A 20,511-nucleotide genomic window follows, 5' to 3' on the forward strand; every position below is an offset into this window, starting at 1 on the left:
AATACTCATTTCTAAGGGACTTCTGTGCCTTGGGGTGCTTTCACATTCACATGCACATCCAAATCCCAGCTGTGCATCTTTACAAACATCTGACATGCTATTGAAAGTTTGGATTATACATGGGGAAAAAACCACTCTTGCACTTGTCCTGCCTGACATAATTTTCGGTGAGAGAGGTTTTGTCCAGATTCCATTGGACAATCTGAACAAATGTGGGGATTAATTGATCCATATCATTCCTGAGACAAGGCCTCCAGATTATTCAAAGGCTCCTGAACAACAACTATAGCCTTTTTGCAATGCATGCTTGTAGAAGAAAACAATCTCTCTCCAAGGAAATGTGTGCATTTCCAGTTGGGATAGGTAGCTGCTATTTCAAGTGAGATGAAAATAGCACATGATGAAATTACAAGAGTCACTTCTGTGCAAATCACTTAACTAAAGGGAACAGGTTTTGCTCAGGGTCTTCCAGGAACATCTGTGGGGTGATGGGGTCATTGCCAGGGAATTTTTGCAGGCACACTGAGCTCTCTTGACAAGTGCTCTTTGGTGGGTAGCAGGAGACCGGTCTCCTTGAAACCCAGGTCCCTGCAGACACAGAGCAGAAGCAAAGGGAGGCACAGTCTGTTTTCAGTAATGTTATGGTAATGTGGGCCAAGGTTGGCCAAATACAGACTAAAATTTGCAATCCCTGCAATAAATGAAAGGAAGAAGCATTAGGAAGATGTAACAATTCAAGAAAATAAATAAAAGCTATAAGGTTTGGGTGAGCCTGGCAGGAAAAGAGACAATGAGTACCAAACTACAAGGTGACATGAGCTTAGTCATCTAACTCTGACCAAATCCTTCCCTTCCAGGCTGCACCCCAAGAAGGAAGCAGCATTTCTTGCTATCTGGACAGCAATTCCTTCTGCAGGACATAGCCTAGGAGTAGGGAAGAAGGGCTCTGCCTTGCATCGATGTGGACCAGAGTGCACAGCAAGGCCCAGAGAGGGCAGACAGCATTCTATAATACTTTTTCTGTTGAGCTCCATGGTAGTCACCATACTAAAACTGCTGGTACTGACCCTGTTTTCACAAAAGAAAGGTGATGCTAATGCACCACACAAGATAGACAAGATGTTCTATTGCAAAGCTCAGAAAGCCTCAAATTCTCTGAAGCCAAACCTGTTGTTATATTACAGGAGTGCCTCAGAAACACAAGCATAACGAAAAGGTAATGCAACCAGATTACTGTAGCTCAGATAACTCAGGAAGGAGTGGATAGGATGAGAAAGCATGAGTATTTCTTTTAGTCAATCTCCATTATGCTTTTTTTTGTTTTAATATTCTGAGCAAGCACTAAGACACACATTAGTCAATGCTCTAATTGCAGTTGCCCAGCAAATTACACACTGTATATGCTCAACATTCTTCAAGCACTTGTTTATAACTTAGTACATCTTCCTGCCTTGCAGTACAAATAAATGCACTACTTCTAAGATGTGCCCTTCTTTAAGCAGATCATTACTGATGTCTGACTTCTTGGGCTTCCTGATAAATTATCCTCTTCTTTCACCTCAAGCAGAAAATGCTCTTCCACCAATAATCTACGATGTCAGTCTTGATTACTTGTAAACAGTGGAGCTCTTTGAATATTTCTGCTTGTGAAAAGTATTCATTTTCTCACTCATGTCTCCCAGTGTGAGATGCTGGCAGACCTGACAGCTGTGCTTTATGTTGTTTTATTAAAGTTGTTAGTGCTGCAGAATGCTCCACGTTTTTATCATTGCAATCCTTAAGGGAAACGCAATATTGTTTTATAGCACGTTTGCACTGGGGAACCTCTGCTCCTTGCCCTTTGTGGATGAGCCCAGAATTCTCAGTGCCACAGACTATAGGGGGCCTGGGTCTGTGGTGTTTGAAGTAATGTCTCTGTTATGGTTTGTTCTTCTTATGCCATAAAACCAGCAGAAAAGCAACCTGTGGTAATATAGAACACTAGCCAAAAGTACTAGGGAAAACAGCTTTTATGGTAGTTAGCAGTATTCTCACTCCCCATGAATATTTACTGTTTATGATAGTTAAATACATTGGAAGTTATAAACTTAACTAAAAGAAAAATTATAGTGATGGAGAGTAATTATGCCAAACTGTAGCAACATAACAAAACTCTGCTGCTTCAATGATTATAAAAGAATATTTTCAAAAGCAGCTACTAACAAAAAAATGCCACCACCACCAAACCAACCAACACACACTAATTTTTGCCAGTAGTTTGGATCAGATATTAGGTGTTATCCAGCTGCACCTTGGCATAGCCAAATATCTTTTCCACACTTAATTCCCACACTTGGTTGAAATCTGTAGAGTGGTGTTTCAGCAGCAGAATAACATGTGAATCATGAGGAGGCTGAAAGTCTCATCTATTCTCTCCAGTGGCAATCCTTTTTCAAAGACTAAAGACAAAACAGATCCCAGAGCTGCTATGAACCCCAGGAAGGGGTTGGCCTCTTCTCCCAGGCAACCAGCACCAGAACAAGGGGACACAGTCTCAAGCTGTGCCAGGGGAGGTTTAGACTCGAGGTGAGGAGGAAGTTCTTCACCGAGCGAGTAATTCATCATTGGAACGGGTTGCCCAGGGAGGTGGTTGAGTCATCGACCCTGGAGGCGTTCAAGGGGAGATTGGACGTGGCACTTGGTGCCATGGTCTAGTCGTGGGGTCTGTGTTGATAGGTTGGACTTGATGATCCTCGAGGTCCTTTCCAACCTAAGTGATACTGTGATACTGTGAATACCTCTTCTTCCAACTCATTTGTGGGCCCAAAGCCATGTGATGAACAGACACCTTGCCCTTTTCTTGTGCTGCAGCAAGTAGTTGTGGTGGGGCTTCACCCTGAGCATCCCACTGTGTGGAAGAAAAACTTGAGGACTGAGCTGGCTCTGACTCCTCAGCCCTTTGGTGATATGAAGGAGCTACTGCTCCCTGTGGTAACTTCCAGCTTTTACATAAATTTAACTCCTGGATTGCCAGTACCTTTGCCCTCTCTTCTCTAGTCTTGTCTTCCTTGCTCTTTTCCCCCAGCGCTTTCTTTCCTTTCACTTGTCTTTAGTTTATATTCTCATAGTAAGACTTCATTTCTACCCCTCCCCATGATGTCATTAAATGTGACATTTACTGCCATTATCTGTACCTCCTGCTATGCTCTATCCTTTCTTCACCCTCTGCTGTCTTGCTGAAATGAGTGAGCTTTTTGGTGGGCAGCACAGTCTGCTAGTCCATGCCTCCTATCTCCATTTGCCTTCAGCTGTGGTCAGAGAGTGTCTATTTTATCAGCAATGCAAAGTGAAGGAGTAATGGATGGAACACAGTGGTTTTATAAAGCAGCTTCTCACAGATGCTGCAATCACACGGCCCTAAATCCCATTTTACCTACCTGCAGTAATCATTGCCAGAGCTTCAAGCCCTGGGCACGCCTCAGCTGGGACCTCCCCTGCAACTGCTACAAGTAGGGCCACAGGAAAGGCAGAACCGCAGGCAGAGAACACGTGTGGCATGCTCCCCCTTGCCCACCTAAGAGATCTCCTACAAGATACTGTGTTAAAAAGGCTGCAATAGGTCTGGGTTCCCCTAGTCAGCTGCTGCAGGACCAGGACTCATTTCTGAGTCTTTCTGCCATTGCTCCAACCCTGCAGCCTGAGCCACTCAGGCAGTTCAATGTTTTCCACATCTCTGGGCCCGTCTCCATGTTTAATTACAGCTACAAGGCTGCTGTAATTTAATTGCTCTAATTTACAGAGAACGCTGCAGGAAAAGCCCCACATCATTTAATTTCCTCATCGTCTGACATCGCTTAAGATTCTATATCATACCAATAGCTGCATTTGCAGGAATCAGAAATCCCTGATTTTGGGGCGGTTTTTACTTGCTGCATGAAATCAGAGTTATTTAAGGAGATGGAGAAGCAGCCCAAGTTGCCCGCATTCTCTATGAGAGACAATTTTTTAATGATCTGCTGGAAAAAATCCTTCTGCAATTGTTTCATAACTTCTATATGAAATACTCTGCCACCTCACAGCTGCCAGTATTATTGCTGCAAAGAAGAGATTCCACTGGAAATCTCAGTTTATCAAAGCTGTGTTTTAGCAAGCAGAGGTGATTCCCCACCCCCCCCCCCCCCCCCTTTTCTTCTCTGAACTCTGTCATAGTGGCTGCAAATATTTTTTTTCAGTTGTATTGCTGTGCTTTGGGGAAGGATGTGAACCTCACACTTCACATGGACATAAGAATAACTGCATCCTTTGTAGCAAAGCACTCAGATGAAGAGGGTTTTGTGTAAACTCACGTGGAGGTTAAGTAAAACCCTAAAGCATATGTGTTTAAGTGCTTTGCTAAAATAAACTCCACGAGCGCTAGTTTCTAGCCCTTCTGCATACCAAAAAATGATAAGAAAAAGAATAGATCTAAAAGACATCCTAAGACATCCGCTTTTGAAAGTGTAAGAGACGAGCAAGCCCACGAGCAGAATGATGGTTGTACAGAAAACACATCTGCCATTCAGTGAAATATGTAGATCACACTCCAAGGAGCTCAAATCTTGACAGACTTCCATTTTGGCTCCAGTTGAGATAAAATTCTTGGAAAGTGAGCACATTACAAAGAAGATACTTGAAGGAATATCCACTGGGGTAAGAAGTCCTGCCAAAGACATAAAGAGCTGCTATTTACAACCTGATACAATCCAGACGAGAATCTATAAAAGTGTTTGGATGTGTTTCCACCATGCTCATTAGCCTCCTAGTTAGCAGATAATGCTACAAACACCTCTGCAGTCTTCCTCACCCAAGAAGAAGAGGTAGATGACTGTGGGGAGCTGCCTAATGTCACTGACTAGAGGGGGCTGCCTACACAAGAGAAATGTGTTGCACAGAGACCTGGGTAAGAAATGGCAATGTCATCAATGTGATAATGTTGGAGGAAACGTTATCCTCCAACACAGCCTGCCATGCAACATTACTCATTTGGAAAAAGGCTATTTTTAATCAAGGAAAAGCACTTTAATCAAGGATAGAGTCAGTGATTCAAAAATTTCATGCAAGTGCATGTATTACTTGACTGAAAGCCTTTTCCCAAAAGGTCAGAGCTGCAGAGCGATGTGCATGTTCCACTCCAAGAGCAGAGATAACCTCAAGGTATCAGGCTGATGTATTCTGGCTCCTGATGTAGAGTTTCAAAGTCAGAACTACCCCTGCTAATCTTCTTAACTTTAGACAAATATTTGCCATACCCTAAGCACACTCAATGAGATTCATGATGTGCCAAGGAAGACTTGTGTGTTAGGGAGGTTAAGTTGGTTTGTTTGTTTCCTGTGTGTTTTTCTGCCAGCACAAAGGATATCAGCAGGTCCTATGGCATCTGCACAAAGCCAGTTCAGTAATGTGGTGGATTGAAATTTCCCCCCAGCATTAACTTTTAGCCAGACCAACTCAGTTAGAAGCAAATGAAGCATTTGCAAGCAAAAACTACACTCTACAATGGAATGCAATAAATGTGTACAAAATACACACTATTTAAGATATTATACAGATATTTACAATTGGCAACAACACAAACCCCTCACCCTCACCCTGTAAAAAGCCAGGGAGACCTGTCCCACTGCTCCCCCAAAACCCCCTGTTGTAGAGAGAGAGAGAGGAGTTGAGAGAGAAAAGCAGTGGGTTACACTTATCCAAGGCCAGACAGAAGCACGTTATCTTCTCTCAACTGAAGCAAAACCAGCCAAGATCAGAAGAGAAGAGAAGAGAAAAGGAATGGGAAATGTGAAGAATTGTTATGGTACAGCTTCTCTTATCACAGACATTTATCCAATGAATTTGTTTAGAATAATATTTTGTTTCCCTTTTTACACCCACTAGTGATTTATTTATATTTTTCAACTTTTCTGCTCGAAATCTGCAGCTAAATTTTAAAGGCATAGCCTAAAACCACCACAAGTAAGCAGGGAGACATTGAGCTCACTGCATCTCTGGGAGCTGCAGAAAGAGCCTGCAATGTTCAGAGCAGAGAGATTTCTTCTTAGGGGAATAAGCTTATTCCTTATTGGCTTTTGTTCCCATTAAACAAATCCCAACCCCCACCAACACTTTCTGAAATTAAGAAGAAAGCATTCACTCAATGTGTTCTGGAGCAAGTCATATTCTGAGTCACTCTCTCCACTGACTGTAGGATGTTAGGGAGACTTCAGATGTCTGAAGTGACACATACCTCATGCTTGAGGCAAGCCACTGGGGTTTCACAGCCTGCTTTTGTGTGTGCTTCTCAGGGAATCACTCACTCACCAACAGACCTTCCCAGGATGGTCCTGTCTGCACTTGTTTCAGCATTCAGGATCATGGCACTCCTGGATAAAGCTACATCCCCAGGACAGCCTTTATCTCCAGGCATCCCTCAAGTAGTTCTTTAGCTTTCAGCCTTGCACATGCAACGCTGCCTTGCCTCTGAGATTGCCACCTCGGGATTTAAGCAGCCAATACCCTCTAGTAAGAAGGTACTAAAATAGGTTGAGGAATAAATTGCTCTCATTTAACATTCACTCCTAAAAATATGGCTGCATTTATGATGTAGCATATTGTTTTATATACTGTTTTGCTATAATAAGTCATGTTTAAAATGTCATGACATTTAAATCAACAGCAGTAAGAAGGAAATGCTGAAAAAGAGCAAGATGATCAAAAAGGATTTGAAAAATCCTGGTGAAGTGTTATGGGCCAAACACCCTCATTATAGTAAGAATAAAGCCACAAGGGAGCTTGAAACTCATCTCAGAGAAACCCACTGTAAAGAAACATACTCCTCTCCTCCAGGTCTCTGTGTCACTTTTGTTGTCTAGTGGCTAAGGAGTACGTATTACCACCAGGTGAATAGCTGGGGCTGGCTGTGGTCTGGGGACTCTGGCCCTTGCAGCAAAGCCTTCTCAGTGTCTCTGCAGTCATCTTACAGATTTAGCCTCTCTCTGTGCTGCCCTTTGCCACTAAGTCACCACAACACTCTGGAAAACTCTGCTTAATATGTCCTTGGAACTTGTTAATGCCATTTGTCTCAGTGAGGAGCTTCATTTCAATGCCTGTGCTAAGTTATATGAATGAACTTTACATATAATGTAAAAGCCTACTTTAATGTGGCTTCATAGCCTTTGAGGAGTCACAGAGACTATCTACCACTGATGATCTACATGCATAATGGCAGGTTTTCATCAGAAAGACCTTTAATGTTAAAAAGAAAATAGCTTGGATCAGAGGAGCTACTATTTTCCTGCAGATTCAGTGCTTGTCTTTTACGTCAGGTATGGACCCATATGCCAGCATCCCTCACTTCTGCCTCCGTGCTCCCTCACCCCCCACCAAGGGAAAAAACAACAACAACTGCAACAACAAAACAGATGGCAATGCAACGAAACATTAAACCCAGTCCCAATACCTGAGCCATACCATGAATATTTCACTGAGGCATGGGGTAGAAAAGACAACAAAATGACCTTTTTTAGCATCTTAAGGGATATCTAACCTGGTAATTGTTATAGACACACTGAAGATACACAAGAGGGAGACCAAGACTATTTTAAAGAAGCTGTGTATATATTTTTTTAATTAGCATCTCAATGTTCCCATTATAACCTGCCAATATGAATGGCATTTACTCTTGCTCTGAGAAATGAAAAACTCTAAAAGACAGACTGCATTAAGAGTCTATTGATATTCCACTGACCTAGTGGCAAAAGTATCAGACAAGTTTTGTCAAGGGCAAATACCCCAGAGTCCGCAAATTCATCTCTTAAAGTAGTAGTAAAGGAAAGAAAAAAATCTCTCCAGGGCCTAGAATAGTTATAAAACTCAGTGGAGGTTCACAGTTCTTGATGACATGATGGCAGCGGATGGCATCACACCCAGCTATGGGAGCAGAACTGGAGATTTCCGATGGTCAGTCACCTTCTCCAGCTTTTCCAGACAGTTAATGTTGCCATGAAACTTATGCAAGAAGTTCTCTTGAGAGACATCATTTGGGGTTTTACCCAGCTAATTTCTTTCCTGTTGTACAAACTTCACAACATCTGATTTATAGGAGAATATGGTCCAAGATTCACTTTGGGACGGATGGATGCAGGAGGTGTCAGCTATGCAAGAAAACCATGCATTGCCTTCCCAGCAGTAGCAGAAAGACCCATACAAGGGAAAGGAGGAACAGTGAGGAACAGATTGGTATTGTTCAAGTAGGCTCCTTCATCCCTCAGATGAACTTCTTAACTCACATTAAATGAAATGAGAACAGAAAGCCAGACTAGGAAGCCCTTATTCACTTGGTGAAACTGAGGCTGGGAAAACAGTGGCTTTTTTTTCCAGGGGGTGAAGGGGCACAGGCTACCTTCATTTTGAGGAGGAGGAATCTCTTTGTTCCTTTTCCAAAATGCAGTGTCTACCTTCTGTTCAAGTTGATTTTCTGGGGAATAAGACCACAGTTCTACCCACACAATGCCCACATGGAAGAACAGAGATGGCAAAACAGCCTAGGAATATAAGATTTTGCAATTAATCTCAGTGAAGGGACTGTGAATTTGGGGAGAATTAATTTTAGCTGGATACATGTTGCAGTTAATTAAGGCTGATAGCTGCTACTAGTAGGAAGGTGGTTTTGATGAAAATACATTGAAAAATCTTATTAAGCTGCCTTGGAAAAATCCAGTTGCCATTGCCCATGCTACAGCCTCCCAGACATCCCCATGTTTCTGTGTAGGAATTATGAACTGATAGCATTTGCATAACAATTATTGTTTAATATGTAGACTTCAGTATCACTGCTTTTGGACAGAATTAATATTCAAACCTCAGAGCACAGGCATTTCAGAAATATTAATATGGAAAAATCCCAGAAGCCTTTTTTTTTTGTTTGCAGTGTTTTCACAAGTTCTGTTCCTGTGATGATGCCCCAACAGCAGATCACCACCTTCTGCCACCACGATTCAGAGGACACGCTTCAGAGCTACGGAAAATCCCACACTGTACGGATGGGGTGATCACATGAACATTGGGGGATGGAGGGTAGGAAGGGCACAAAGACCTAAAAAGCAACCTGAACATTTCCAATTTTCAGAGACAAAAAAGTAATTTTGTTTGCTTTCAGTTCAATCAGTTTGTTCATGCCTTAGGAAACAATGAGATCAACAGGAATGAAAGCAATTTCCAGCAGATATGAATAAAACACGTGGCTCAGCTAAGAGGAGGTTATACATTACTCCAGAAGCTCAGTCAAATACTAGTGGATTAAGTGCTCTGAGAATGGATCTAGCATGGGTTTGCTTCATCTCAATTTGCCAAACTAGGCATTTGCAGGCTTCCCACTCGTTCTTTAGGAGGGAGTTGATTGAGGAATAGGTTATACAGTCACATACTCTGTAGAGGACTTGCAAAATAGTTTTATTTAGATACAATTTGAAGTCAGAGCAGGGTACCTTGCAAGCAGAACTTCCACAGAAGGTTTGCTACATTTTTCTCTCCTTTCTTTAGGTCTTTTGTTTGTTTGTTTCTGTCCTTTTAAAAAAAATCTAGTCTTCAAGCAAGAATCCCAAAGCCCATCATGTTCTCAGTCTGTGTTTCCAGGATTTCCCTGTGCATGCACTGGGGTGTACAAAGGCTCCCAAGCTCTCCTCATTCATTCTGACCTGTAAGCATTCTTGCATTACATTTAATTGCAGAAGACACTGGCTTCACAGCTTTATTTCTCATATGACATCTTGTGAATTGCTTTTAAGAAAAGCCATTTACACAACCCCTATATATATGTAAACTAGTACTCTAATGTCACATTCTTGTTTGCACATACCCTTGTACTCATGTCAGCTAATCCTAATGCAAAAAGCAAGTGGCCCTTCATATATCTCAGTTAGGGAACAGCAGCATGGATTGTCACAAAACAAAAGTTTGACTGATACGATGCAAAATCTGTTCCATTGGAAAACTGGCAACTTGCCCATCATCTTCCACAAAGTTCAGCATCTTTGTCAGTGCTCATCTACTTGACTTCTTAATTGTCTGTGTTCACTGGCTGCATCAAATGGAGTTTTCTTTTTGCTTTTGCTCGCTGTGTATTACATCTTTTAATCGGTATATTTAATTACTTACCACAATCTGCCATGCCAGATTTTCTAAGCATTAGTCTAATTAACTTAAGCTTGATAATTATGTTTCAGATATCATAACAGTACGCACAGAACTTGCATATTATGCTCTTGGCTTAGCTGTTTCTGATATTTTTCTTCTATTCGTACTTTTCACATTTTCCTTTTGCCTTTCCTCTTTCGGTACAGGGTGGGAGTGCAAGAAGAAGGAGAAATTGCTGTTCTGTGTTAAGGACTGGAAGGTTCTCTAAAAGCAAGAGCCAGCTGTTTCCAATAAGAACTCATCAAGTAAGTCAACACAAATTAGAACAGATCCACAATGCAAAGACTTTCTCCTTTTATAAGAATGAAATAAAATGATGTCACTGAAGAAAGAAACTTGAGCTTCTGACAGCAGAAATCATGGAGGATTCAAGTACAGACCTAGAGCACTTACTGGACAGCTATGAAAGCACTCAGACTTTCTGCAGGTCTCCAGCCTGAGCTACTCTAATTATATGCCTGTTGGCGACAGCATGTCGCCAGGGAGGCAATAAATAAGTGATAACATGCGTGGGACCTGGCACGCATACCTTTTCAGCACAGAAAGATCATCCCTCACAAAGTGATGCAGGCCATCTGGGCACATGAGATACACAAGCCTGAGACCCCAAGCATGAGTAACTAGAGACAAAGGACACTTAAGTCACAGTAACAAAGGAAAGCAAAAGAAGTCTGCAACAGGTTATAGACTTGCATTTGGCTTTCTGATGAAAGCCAGTTCTTTTCACTTCTGTCCTACTCACTTTGATATTCTGCTTTTACAATGGAGAATGCATCCTGCCTTGTTTGGCTTGCCTTCCTCCTGAATGGAAGCCCAGTGGGAGATGGGGCAGAGCCAGGAATCACACAGAATACTTTGGGTTGAAAGGAACCTCGAAAGGTCATCTAGTCCAACTCCCCAGATCCCCTCTCCCTGCTCCCAAAGATCATGGATCTGTCTTACTGACGAGTCCAGCAAACCACATTCAGGATCCGATACCCAATATGGGTATTCAGGCTGCAAATTCATTGATGCTACACCCAAGCCACTAGCCCATTTGTTTGAATTTTGAGTACAGTGGTACCTGCATGTTGTCAAGCCCACTTCAGGAACCATACCAAAGTCTCTGCAGTTACTCCAAGTATTATTGGTGAGGATTTAATCAGCCATGAAAGACTGCTCAAGTGCTCCTATTTTTAATGCAGACATTATGGGTATGGAGACATGGACAGGCAGTTCCTCTTGTTGAAATCACCCTCACTCAAGCCTTTATTTTCAAGTGACTGAAGGGCTGTCACCCTTGACAGAAAACATAAAAAAAACACCAATCAAGGAAGCAATCAAGATGGCCAGCACATAAATAAGCATAACATAAATCTGAATATTAGTAATTGGCATCTGATTCAATCAGACTAAAACGTTAGACCACTGTAGCAGCAATTCCTTATAGGAAACTATTTAACATTCCAATTATCTTTAATGAATTAACCTCAAAGCACGGCTGAGGTGCAACATCCTAAGAATCCCTTTGCTCATCTACAGTCCACTTGCAACTAATTTCACTTCACGAGCCTACCTCAATTAACATTTTTCCTGTATTTCACACATGAGTAGCTGCAGTACTGAAATATGCAATCCTTTCCTAAATTCCTAAGCTGAGATGCCTTAATTTTGGGCTTTTTTTTTCTGCCTTCTTTTTTTTTTTATTTTATTCTATAAATGCATGAAAATAATTTCCTGCTACTATCTCAAAGCAATTAAAATTCTTTTTATATTGGCTTTGTATCTCTTCAATATATGTATGAACCAAAAATGTCCTTCCCCCCCCCCCCCTCCCCCCCCCCCCATTATAATTACTGGGAATTGATCTGCTGTGCAGCACTCCAAAGATAAAGTGGCTTACAATAAGCAAATTTTAAACTTGGGTTGACATTTTTCCATCACTAGAGTTTCTTAAAGAATGGTTTTGGTTGAATGTTTCATATTAGGAAAGTAAACTCAATCAGTCTAAGTGAACCACCTGAATTTGAAAAACAAATAATTTTTAAGAGTGCAAATTTGTTGATAGGGTTGGAAGAAAAAAAAACCAAACCAACCAACCAAACCCAAAAAGCAAATCACATAACCTCGTTGGCAACTATGCAACTATAATAGCACAAAGAGCTATGGCAAAAGGAAGAACATTTTTGTATAATAGACCTTGGGGATTATGTAGCACATTGGCCACAACAACCCCATGCAGCACTACAGGCTGGGGTCAGAGTGGCTGGAGAATTGCCAAACAGAAAGGAACCTGGGGGGTGCTGATTGACAGCCGCCTAAACATGAGCCAGCTGTGTGCCCAGGTGGCCAAGAAGGCCAATGGCATCCTGGTATGCATCAACAATAGTGTGGCCAGCAGGAGCAGGGAAGTCATTGTGCCTCTGTACTCCACACCAGTTAGGCCACACCTTGAGTACTGTGTCCAGTTCTGGGCCCCTCAGTTGAAGAAGAACATTGAGACTCTTGAATGTGTCCAGAGAAGGGCAACAAGGCTGGTGAGAGGCCTTGAGCACAGCCCTATGAGGAGAGGCTGAGGGAGCTGGGATTGCTTAGCCTGGAGAAGAGGAGGCTCAAGGGAGACCTTATTGCTATCTACAACTACCTGAAGGGTGGTTGTAGCCAGGAGGGGGCTGATCTCTTCTCCCAGGCAACCAGCAGCAGAACAAGAGGACACAGTCTCAAGCTGCACCAGGGGAGATTTAGGCTGGATGTTAGGAAGAAGTTCTTCATAGAAAGAGTGATTGGCCATTGGAATGGGCTGCCCAGGGAGGTGGTGGAGTCATCAACCCTGGAGGTGTTCAAGAGGGGATTGGATGTGACACTTGGTGCCATGGTTTGGTCATGAGGTCTGTGGTGGTGGGTTGGACTTGATGATCTTTGAGGTCTCTTCCAACCTTGGTGATTCTGTGATTGGCAGATATCTAACTGCATGATCCTGAAGAGATAGCAAATGTCTCTAAGATTGGTTAGACTGGTCACAGGCTTCCCCATCTGCATAGTGGGGCAACTGCTGGACCTTACTCTTTGCTTCCCTGTGGTCTTTGCATAAAAAGGCAGTGGCATTTAATCCCTGCTTCAACTGGGAAACGTGGTGAGGTTGCTCTTGCTTTGCACCGTGGTTGTAGTAAAAGGAGCAGCATTCTTGAACAGATTATAAATCTGACGTTATTTTCCTTTTCCTTGCATGTTTGCAGCATTATTTTAGCATTAAGAAAAATGAACACACATGTAGATAACAGCATCCACGCAGCAATATGGCATAGCTGTTATTCTTCTTGCAAGCATCCAATTTAATTTTATCATCAAATACCACACAGTACAAATTCCTCTGTTCTGTTCCTTACCGATTTTAACCTAAACTTTAGATCTCAGCATTCTGTGCTGTGCATATCATTTAGAGCTCACTGCAGAGGAGGGACATGGGGATACAGCACATGAGCCCTTCTCATACCAGGATTTTAATTATTCCTCTCCCTCTGAAATACTCATGTGATGCCACAGAGCTCTGCTGTCATTTCTTCCCTCAGCTACTAAGTAATGCCATAATGAAGTTACACAGATAGGGACCCAGATATAACTTGCCCATATAGCTACATAAATAGAGTTCATCTTCTCTATTATTTTTTTATAACAAATAAGGATATGCATGGCCTGTTTGGTTACATGAGCAAATCCGTGCCCTGAAAGATGATGTTCTCATTAAGCAAAGATGCAAGTCCAAATCTTATCTAAAGTGCTGTTTACTGCTAACAGCCAGTATGCCACAGAGCATAAATCTTTCACTGTTGCCACTCAAATTGCGAGCACCCCATAGAAAACTGACAGCTAAAAGAAAATAATTAAATAATAAGGTAAGAGGGGAACATCTATTAATAATCAATATCTCCTTAATGTAGCTAACTTTATAAACTAGCATTTTTAGACAACAATTTTTTTTTCATATCACACCATTTCTCTCAGAGAATATTGAATATTGTGACATTTTACCCTTACCTGAATTTTTACCAGCCCTTGGGTTTTGTAGCATACTACGCTCAACAAAGTCTAAATAGCAGTTAAAAATAAACTCTTTGCTATCATCCTATTTCCACTACTTCCATTTATAACCAACACCACACTACATTTATGCATGACTCTGTTCTTCTTTCAAAACCTGTTTCAAGCCTGATTTTACTCATGCTCTTTGTCAAATGTCACCGAGCTCCAGGAATGGATTTGGACCACACAGCCAAATCAGGGAGAAATTCTTTACACCAAGTGGGCGCTTTTATTCCCCAGCAAGTGTCCAAGGCCAAGTCTTTGCATGGCTCTTCACCTAAAGTAATGCATCCTCCACACCTCTCTCCACACAAGATCACAGGATGTTAGGGGTTGGAAGGGACCTCCAGAGATTGAGTCCAACCCCCCTGCCAGAGCAGGGCCATAGAATCTAGCACAGATTGCACAGGAATACATCCAGATGGGTCTTGAAATTCTCCAGAGAAGGAGACTCCACAACCTGTTTGGGGAGCCTGTTCTAGCGCTCTGTGACTCTCAGAGTGAAGAAGTTCCTCCTAATGTTGAGGTGGAACCTCCTGTGCCGTAGTTTATATCCATTACCCTTGTCCCGTCACAGGGTGCAATGAAGCAGAGCCTGTCCCTTCCCTCTTGAAACCCAGCCCTCAGATATTTATAAACATTTATTAAACCCCCTCTCAGTCTTCTCTTCTCCATACTAAAAAGCCCCAGGTGTCTCAGCCTCTCCTCATAGGGCACATGCTCCAGTCCTTCTCATAACAGTCTTGACAAGGTCATCCTTCTTCCAGGAAGGTAGAGCTAACAGCTACCTTACAGCCAGACTGAGCCTGCAGGGTAGCAGTTCACTGCCTCCTATCACAGCTTACTGGCACTGCTATCTGAACTGATTATTTTTCCCCTTTTCCTTTCTTATTTATATTTGTAAAGTTTGCTTTAGATGACAGGATGACAGTGCCAATCATCCAGAGACATTTCAGGAGGTAGTCTCAAGACATGAGGAAAGCTACAAATACTGTATTAGTGAGCATTTCTGCGAGACAGATCAAGCTGAGAGTTTCCATTCTTCCAACTCATCTCTGGAGTTTTGGAACATCAGTAAAAATTTGGCTGAATTCATTATTACAAAAAAATTTAACCCCAGTTCACAATTTTAAAAAGCCTTCTGAAAAATAACGTTGTGAAGCTTCTCATGTCCATTGCTTAATAAATGGGGAGGGAAAGGCTGAGAATAAGCTAAAGAAAGCAAAATAGTTTGCACCAGCTTGCTGCACTGAGCCTTTGCTTACCACATGAAGACAGATCTTGTGCTGATTTTGGCACCAGTAGGAAAAGCCTATTATCTCCAACTCGTCTAATAAGGTCCTACAAAGGAAGGACATTTTCTCTAGATAACAATTTTGTCAGTAAATCAGAAGCTGATTCATGGCCCCATTCAGCAGCGTATTTAAGTTCTCTTTTAATACTAAGTGCGTGCTTAAATCCTGTTTGAACTCACTTAAACTGATCACTTGCTTAAATGCTAAAGTGGGATTGCACTGAATATCAGTAGGCATATATATAATTAAAAAAAAACCCTTCTGAGCCTAACAAGTATAGCTGGCTGTGTGTTACTCATTGTCCACATCTGAGGGTAAGGACTCTTGCTTTAATTAAAGTGATAGAGTGAAGACATCCAAGTATTCACTTATTAAGGCAGTGAGCACGGTACAGCTTGAGAAATTAAGTCATAGTGTGAGCCAGAAAACTGCATGCAGAGCTGGATTAAACTAGGGGAAAATTATGACAAATTGGTTTAAATTCTTCAGGAAGATGTTATCTACTAGTCCAAAATAAAACATTCTGACATATTTGAGGAAAGCAACACTTCCTTCATTCTTAGCATCTCTTCGCTTGCATTTTCAGAAGCTTCTCTTGTTATCACGTTTTCCCACTGTCATGTTTCCATTGTAGCTAATGAACACCTACTAATATTTATAGTGTTCTTGTGCCTCAACATAGAAAAGATGCATGGCACTTAAGGGGTAAAAAGAGACCCAGACAGGGAGGATCACATCTTGCAGTGTTTACTCATAAGCATTGTCCTTATTCACCGGCATGTTCTTTGACCCACTGTGATAATTGGGGTCTGCAGGTCTTCCCTAATTGTGAGCTCAGCACAGGGAAAGGGGAGGTTTCACACAATCTGCAAACCTGTAATAATCACTGTTGATAAAAACAGCACATAAAGGAAGGAGTCTGCATCCATCCAAACAAGACAGATCTGAGTGCAATCTCAGAACTGTGATGAACACAGAATAAATTAGGAGTAGATCATAATTGGCACATCCACATTTACACTGAATTTGTGAAAAAAATAAGTTGAATTATACCTACTCTAATATTCCCACCTGACATTGGAGCTTCAAAAAGAGGTAGTTTGAGAACAAAAGGAATGAAATATGCTCCAGTGAAAGTGGGGAGAGGGTTCCTATTTGCTCCAGATACTCAGTTTCTGTCACAACTGTGCTGAGGCCAGCACACGTGCCAGGGCTCTGATCTGCTGCTGTTGAAAGAGGTACACCACCACCACAGCCATCCTCCCCTCCCTTTGTGTTTGTTCTCCCTCCATTATGTTCTTCTCTTTCTCTCACTTTCAGATTAATCTGATGCCTAACCTGATGCTGTGCAGCATGACTGGAGGGGGTATCTAATCCAACAACGGTGAGAGGACAGTGACAATGGGGGCCTGGCATTTCCAATGGAGAAAGCAAGAACTGAGAACCACCAATTCACAGTCGAGTCCTGGTGTCCACAGGACTGTTTCTGCTAACAGACTTTCAAAAGCATATTCAAATGAATACCCCCATACATCATTTAACACTGATGTCAGAAGTGACATGGAGTGAACTTGATGCATTTGTCTGTGAGGAGAGGTGTGCTGCTTCCATTTCAGTCTGCTACTGTAAAGCTGCCATGCAAACTGAGATGAAAATTTCCTGCTGCTTCCCTGTGCTTACAAAAAGAGTATCCAACATCCACAGGGCCTTTCTTTAAAGACACATTTTTAGTAAAGATTGAATAACAATAAAAAGTAATAAAATTGCATATTTGCATATTTTTCTCCAGCAACCACTTCAGCATTAGATCAGCCTTTGGCTGCCTTGGCAAAGGATAAAATCATAACAGGGCTCATTGTGGAACTGCAGATAAAGCAAACAAACCCTGTCCTGCCGGGCAGCTGCTGCTGCTCACATCTGAGCTGCTGGTAGCAGAAGACCAGGGCACCTCTTGCTGCTGGTTATTCTGCATTATCTGGGATAAGCCCTGGAGCCAGCACGGTAGCTCTGGATTTGCAGAGCTGTAATGGGGCTTTGATCTAATGTCACAACAGGCACAGGCAGCAAGTCAGGCCCCATTGGTGGCAGAATTTGACCCAGCCAGGGTCAGTGGAAAAACACCCATTGGCTTCACTGGAAGCTCATTCAGCATTTCGGTGCCAGCAGGGGGACAAAAAGCTCAAAAGGTCATACAGAGGAAACATAAAGGGGAAATTGTTCCAAAGCACAAGAAGCTGCTTCAATTTTTTTGTTCAGGCTGGCCTATCAGTTTGATTTTCAGCAGAGCCATGCATCTTACCATGCAGTCTCCCCTAACTAACTAACTAGGCAGGAGCCTGATCAGTTTCAAAGAAAGTCATGGGTTTGTCTGCAGACAACTCAATATTTCACTGCATCAGGCCCTGTTCTCTCATACTATTTTTTATTGATCAGAATACCTCAGGCTATTAAGTTTATTAATTAAATGATTTTTTTTTTTTCCTGGTGAGTATACAAGGAGATAAATGTCTTGCAACTAAACTCAGAGCTTGCAGGCTGAGTCATGTGGTGATTTCAAAGTAATTTATCTTTCTCTCTCCCCCTCAGCAAAACATAATCATTGCCCCAATGCTCTGCAAGTCTAATGTTGCTGTGAAATGTGCAACATAAAGAGATATTTTTCATTTCCAGCACAGTTATACCAAGCTTTTATGTTATACTAATTTGTAATTGCAATGCTAACAAGAGGAAATGGATAGCTGCTAATCCATTTATGCACAAATTGCCACCCTTCTGAAGTAGAGAGTGGTCTGACCTCTCTGGCCAAAACAACCTTTGTAGAGGTTGCATTCAGATTCAATTGTCTCTGTTGTTCAAAGACAAGTTTTCATATGCCTGATTTTTCATTTCTCTTCTGAGCCAGGCCTGAGGTTGATGGGTGATGCTTTAAATATGAGAGAACTTACCCTTGGTTCTATTTTTCCTGGACTGAGCCACTGGAAACCATTCCATCGGGAAACAAGTGCCTTTTACCTCATGACCTGCCTCAGAGCAAGCAAGGAAGGTGGTCAGGTGCCTGCTAAGCTCATATGGAAAAATATCATGGTTCTTTGATCAAACTTGTAAGCAAACTGTGGATGCCAACTGAAACCAGTTAGAAGGGCCAAGTAACAGCAGAAACTCAAACAGCAAGTGTCCAGGTGAACAGAAACGAGTGCAGGTCCACACTGGAAGGGATAGGAAAGAAAGTTGCCAGGAACACATGAGGACATGTTCAGATACAGCAGTGGATGTAGTTCAACAACATGGGCAGTTAATCTAAATAAAATCTCCAAACAGTGAAGAGGCTGCATGAAGCTCCCACTCACAATACATAGTTTTAATACATAGTAGCATACCTATGCTTTAAGTGTTTGTAATTGAATGCACAGTGAAGCTGAACCCATTCCAGCATCCCTTATTTTCCTCTTGCTTTAACAGTACCTTTATTTTCAAAGATCATCATTAGGACAAGCACACAGTGTGCAGGTTAGCAGCTGAAAGCCTGGGCAGTCAGAAGGATGTTGGAAGAGGGGAAAATGGTATGAATTGGGAGCAGCCTAAATAATTAATCTGAAATGAGACTGGTATTCTGCAACAAGACAAACCAGCAACAGTTGACATCATCTACATGTAATTCTGCATTAATTGCAGTAGCCCACAGTGTTTTCAGACCACAGGATGGTAGTAAGCTGGAAGGGTGACATGGGCTCCTCTTGTGCTGAAGTCCACAAAGGTGCTTAGTGAAAGTGAGAATGCAAATAATGCACCCCAATTTTTGTGGTCTTTGAACTAAAACTTGCAGCTTTTTGTTTCTTCAGTAAGAATATTTTACAATATTCTTTGAAAGTGAAGTGTACTGGACAGAACAAAAAGGGACACAGCAGCATATAGGAAAAGAATGGTGACCTCTTGTGTGAAAACCAGACTCCAACATGGATTGCTTTTCCTTTTCCTCTGACTTGTTTTTCCCCAAGCCAAGTCAGACTAAAAAGGCTCCTTAGATCACCTTCACTTTGGATACAAAATACAAAATATTGGTTTCTTTCCTTCAGCATTTACTAATACCTTGAAAATCACTGCATTATTTCTCAGTGATGGTATTAGGAACTAGTTTGGAGTAAGACAGGCTGATTTGCAATGTCTCGTTCAAAGCCAGCTTAGTAAGAGCCAAATTCTTCTACCATTTCCAGTGTCACTCTGCCAGTTTGGAACTGGAAGAGGGGCTTAGCAGAAAGAATCACAAAGAGGCAATGAAAGCAAAGGCAGTGTTCACAGGGATATATTTTAAAAGATATGGCACAGGAATATAAGGTAAAGGCCTCTAATTTTTCATCTTCCTTTCTGCAAGGAAGCAGCTGCCACAGTACCAGCCTACAGGCAGCTAAGGGACATCTGCAATTCCTTTGGGGAGACTTAGGATGTTGTTCTGATAACACATTTGACAGTAAGTGCAAGAGACCTTTCTGACATCTTCCAGCTAGAAAGTAGGGCATGGTGTTAGCAGCATGCACATGTACACTACACACAAGTCCTTTGGCCTTGAGCACAGAGACCACATTCTCCACAAACCCACAGCTACCATGCCTCTGCCAGCAGCATGCAGGTCAGACGGCTCCTTGCACTCTAAACCAGGCCGCTTCCATCGAAGCAGCTCAGGGGTATTTCTGCAACATCCCATCCTGCTTTCCAGAGTGGACTACTTACTGTTCCAAGTCAACATCTAATACAGCTTAAAAGAACCATAAAGTGTTTAAAGAAATCAAGACCATGCAGGTCCTGTGACAGCAACGCTAAGAAATGGCGATGCCGCACTGAGTGCTAGTTTGTCAACCTTTGCTACTTACGCAATTCACAGCCAATTTAATTAAAAATATAACAGATCTGAAAGCTGCTAAAATACTTGCAATGACAATCAGTCATTTGATAATGGTTTGAAAGAGCTATT

At 42.0% G+C, this 20,511-nt stretch overlaps 1 protein-coding gene and 1 long non-coding RNA gene across 4 annotated transcripts in view; one reads left to right on the forward strand and one right to left on the reverse strand.

The window, feature by feature from the left end:
- Positions 1-17,148, forward strand: part of LOC137449105 (uncharacterized) — a 33,322-nt gene extending 16,174 nt beyond the window's left edge. The window contains exons 2-4 of the long non-coding RNA XR_010989313.1: positions 8,927-9,032; positions 10,338-10,436; positions 16,866-17,148. This is a non-coding gene — a long non-coding RNA (uncharacterized lncRNA). The remainder of the gene's footprint in view (positions 1-8,926; positions 9,033-10,337; positions 10,437-16,865) is intronic.
- Positions 1-20,511, reverse strand: part of FHIT (fragile histidine triad diadenosine triphosphatase) — a 640,545-nt gene that overhangs the window by 12,388 nt on the left and 607,646 nt on the right. The window lies entirely within an intron of this gene.

Source organism: Melanerpes formicivorus, unplaced genomic scaffold, assembly GCF_026170545.1.
Source record: "Melanerpes formicivorus ecotype bairdi unplaced genomic scaffold, bMelFor1.0.p_v2 SCAF_28, whole genome shotgun sequence".
NCBI classification, from domain to species: domain Eukaryota; kingdom Metazoa; phylum Chordata; class Aves; order Piciformes; family Picidae; genus Melanerpes; species Melanerpes formicivorus.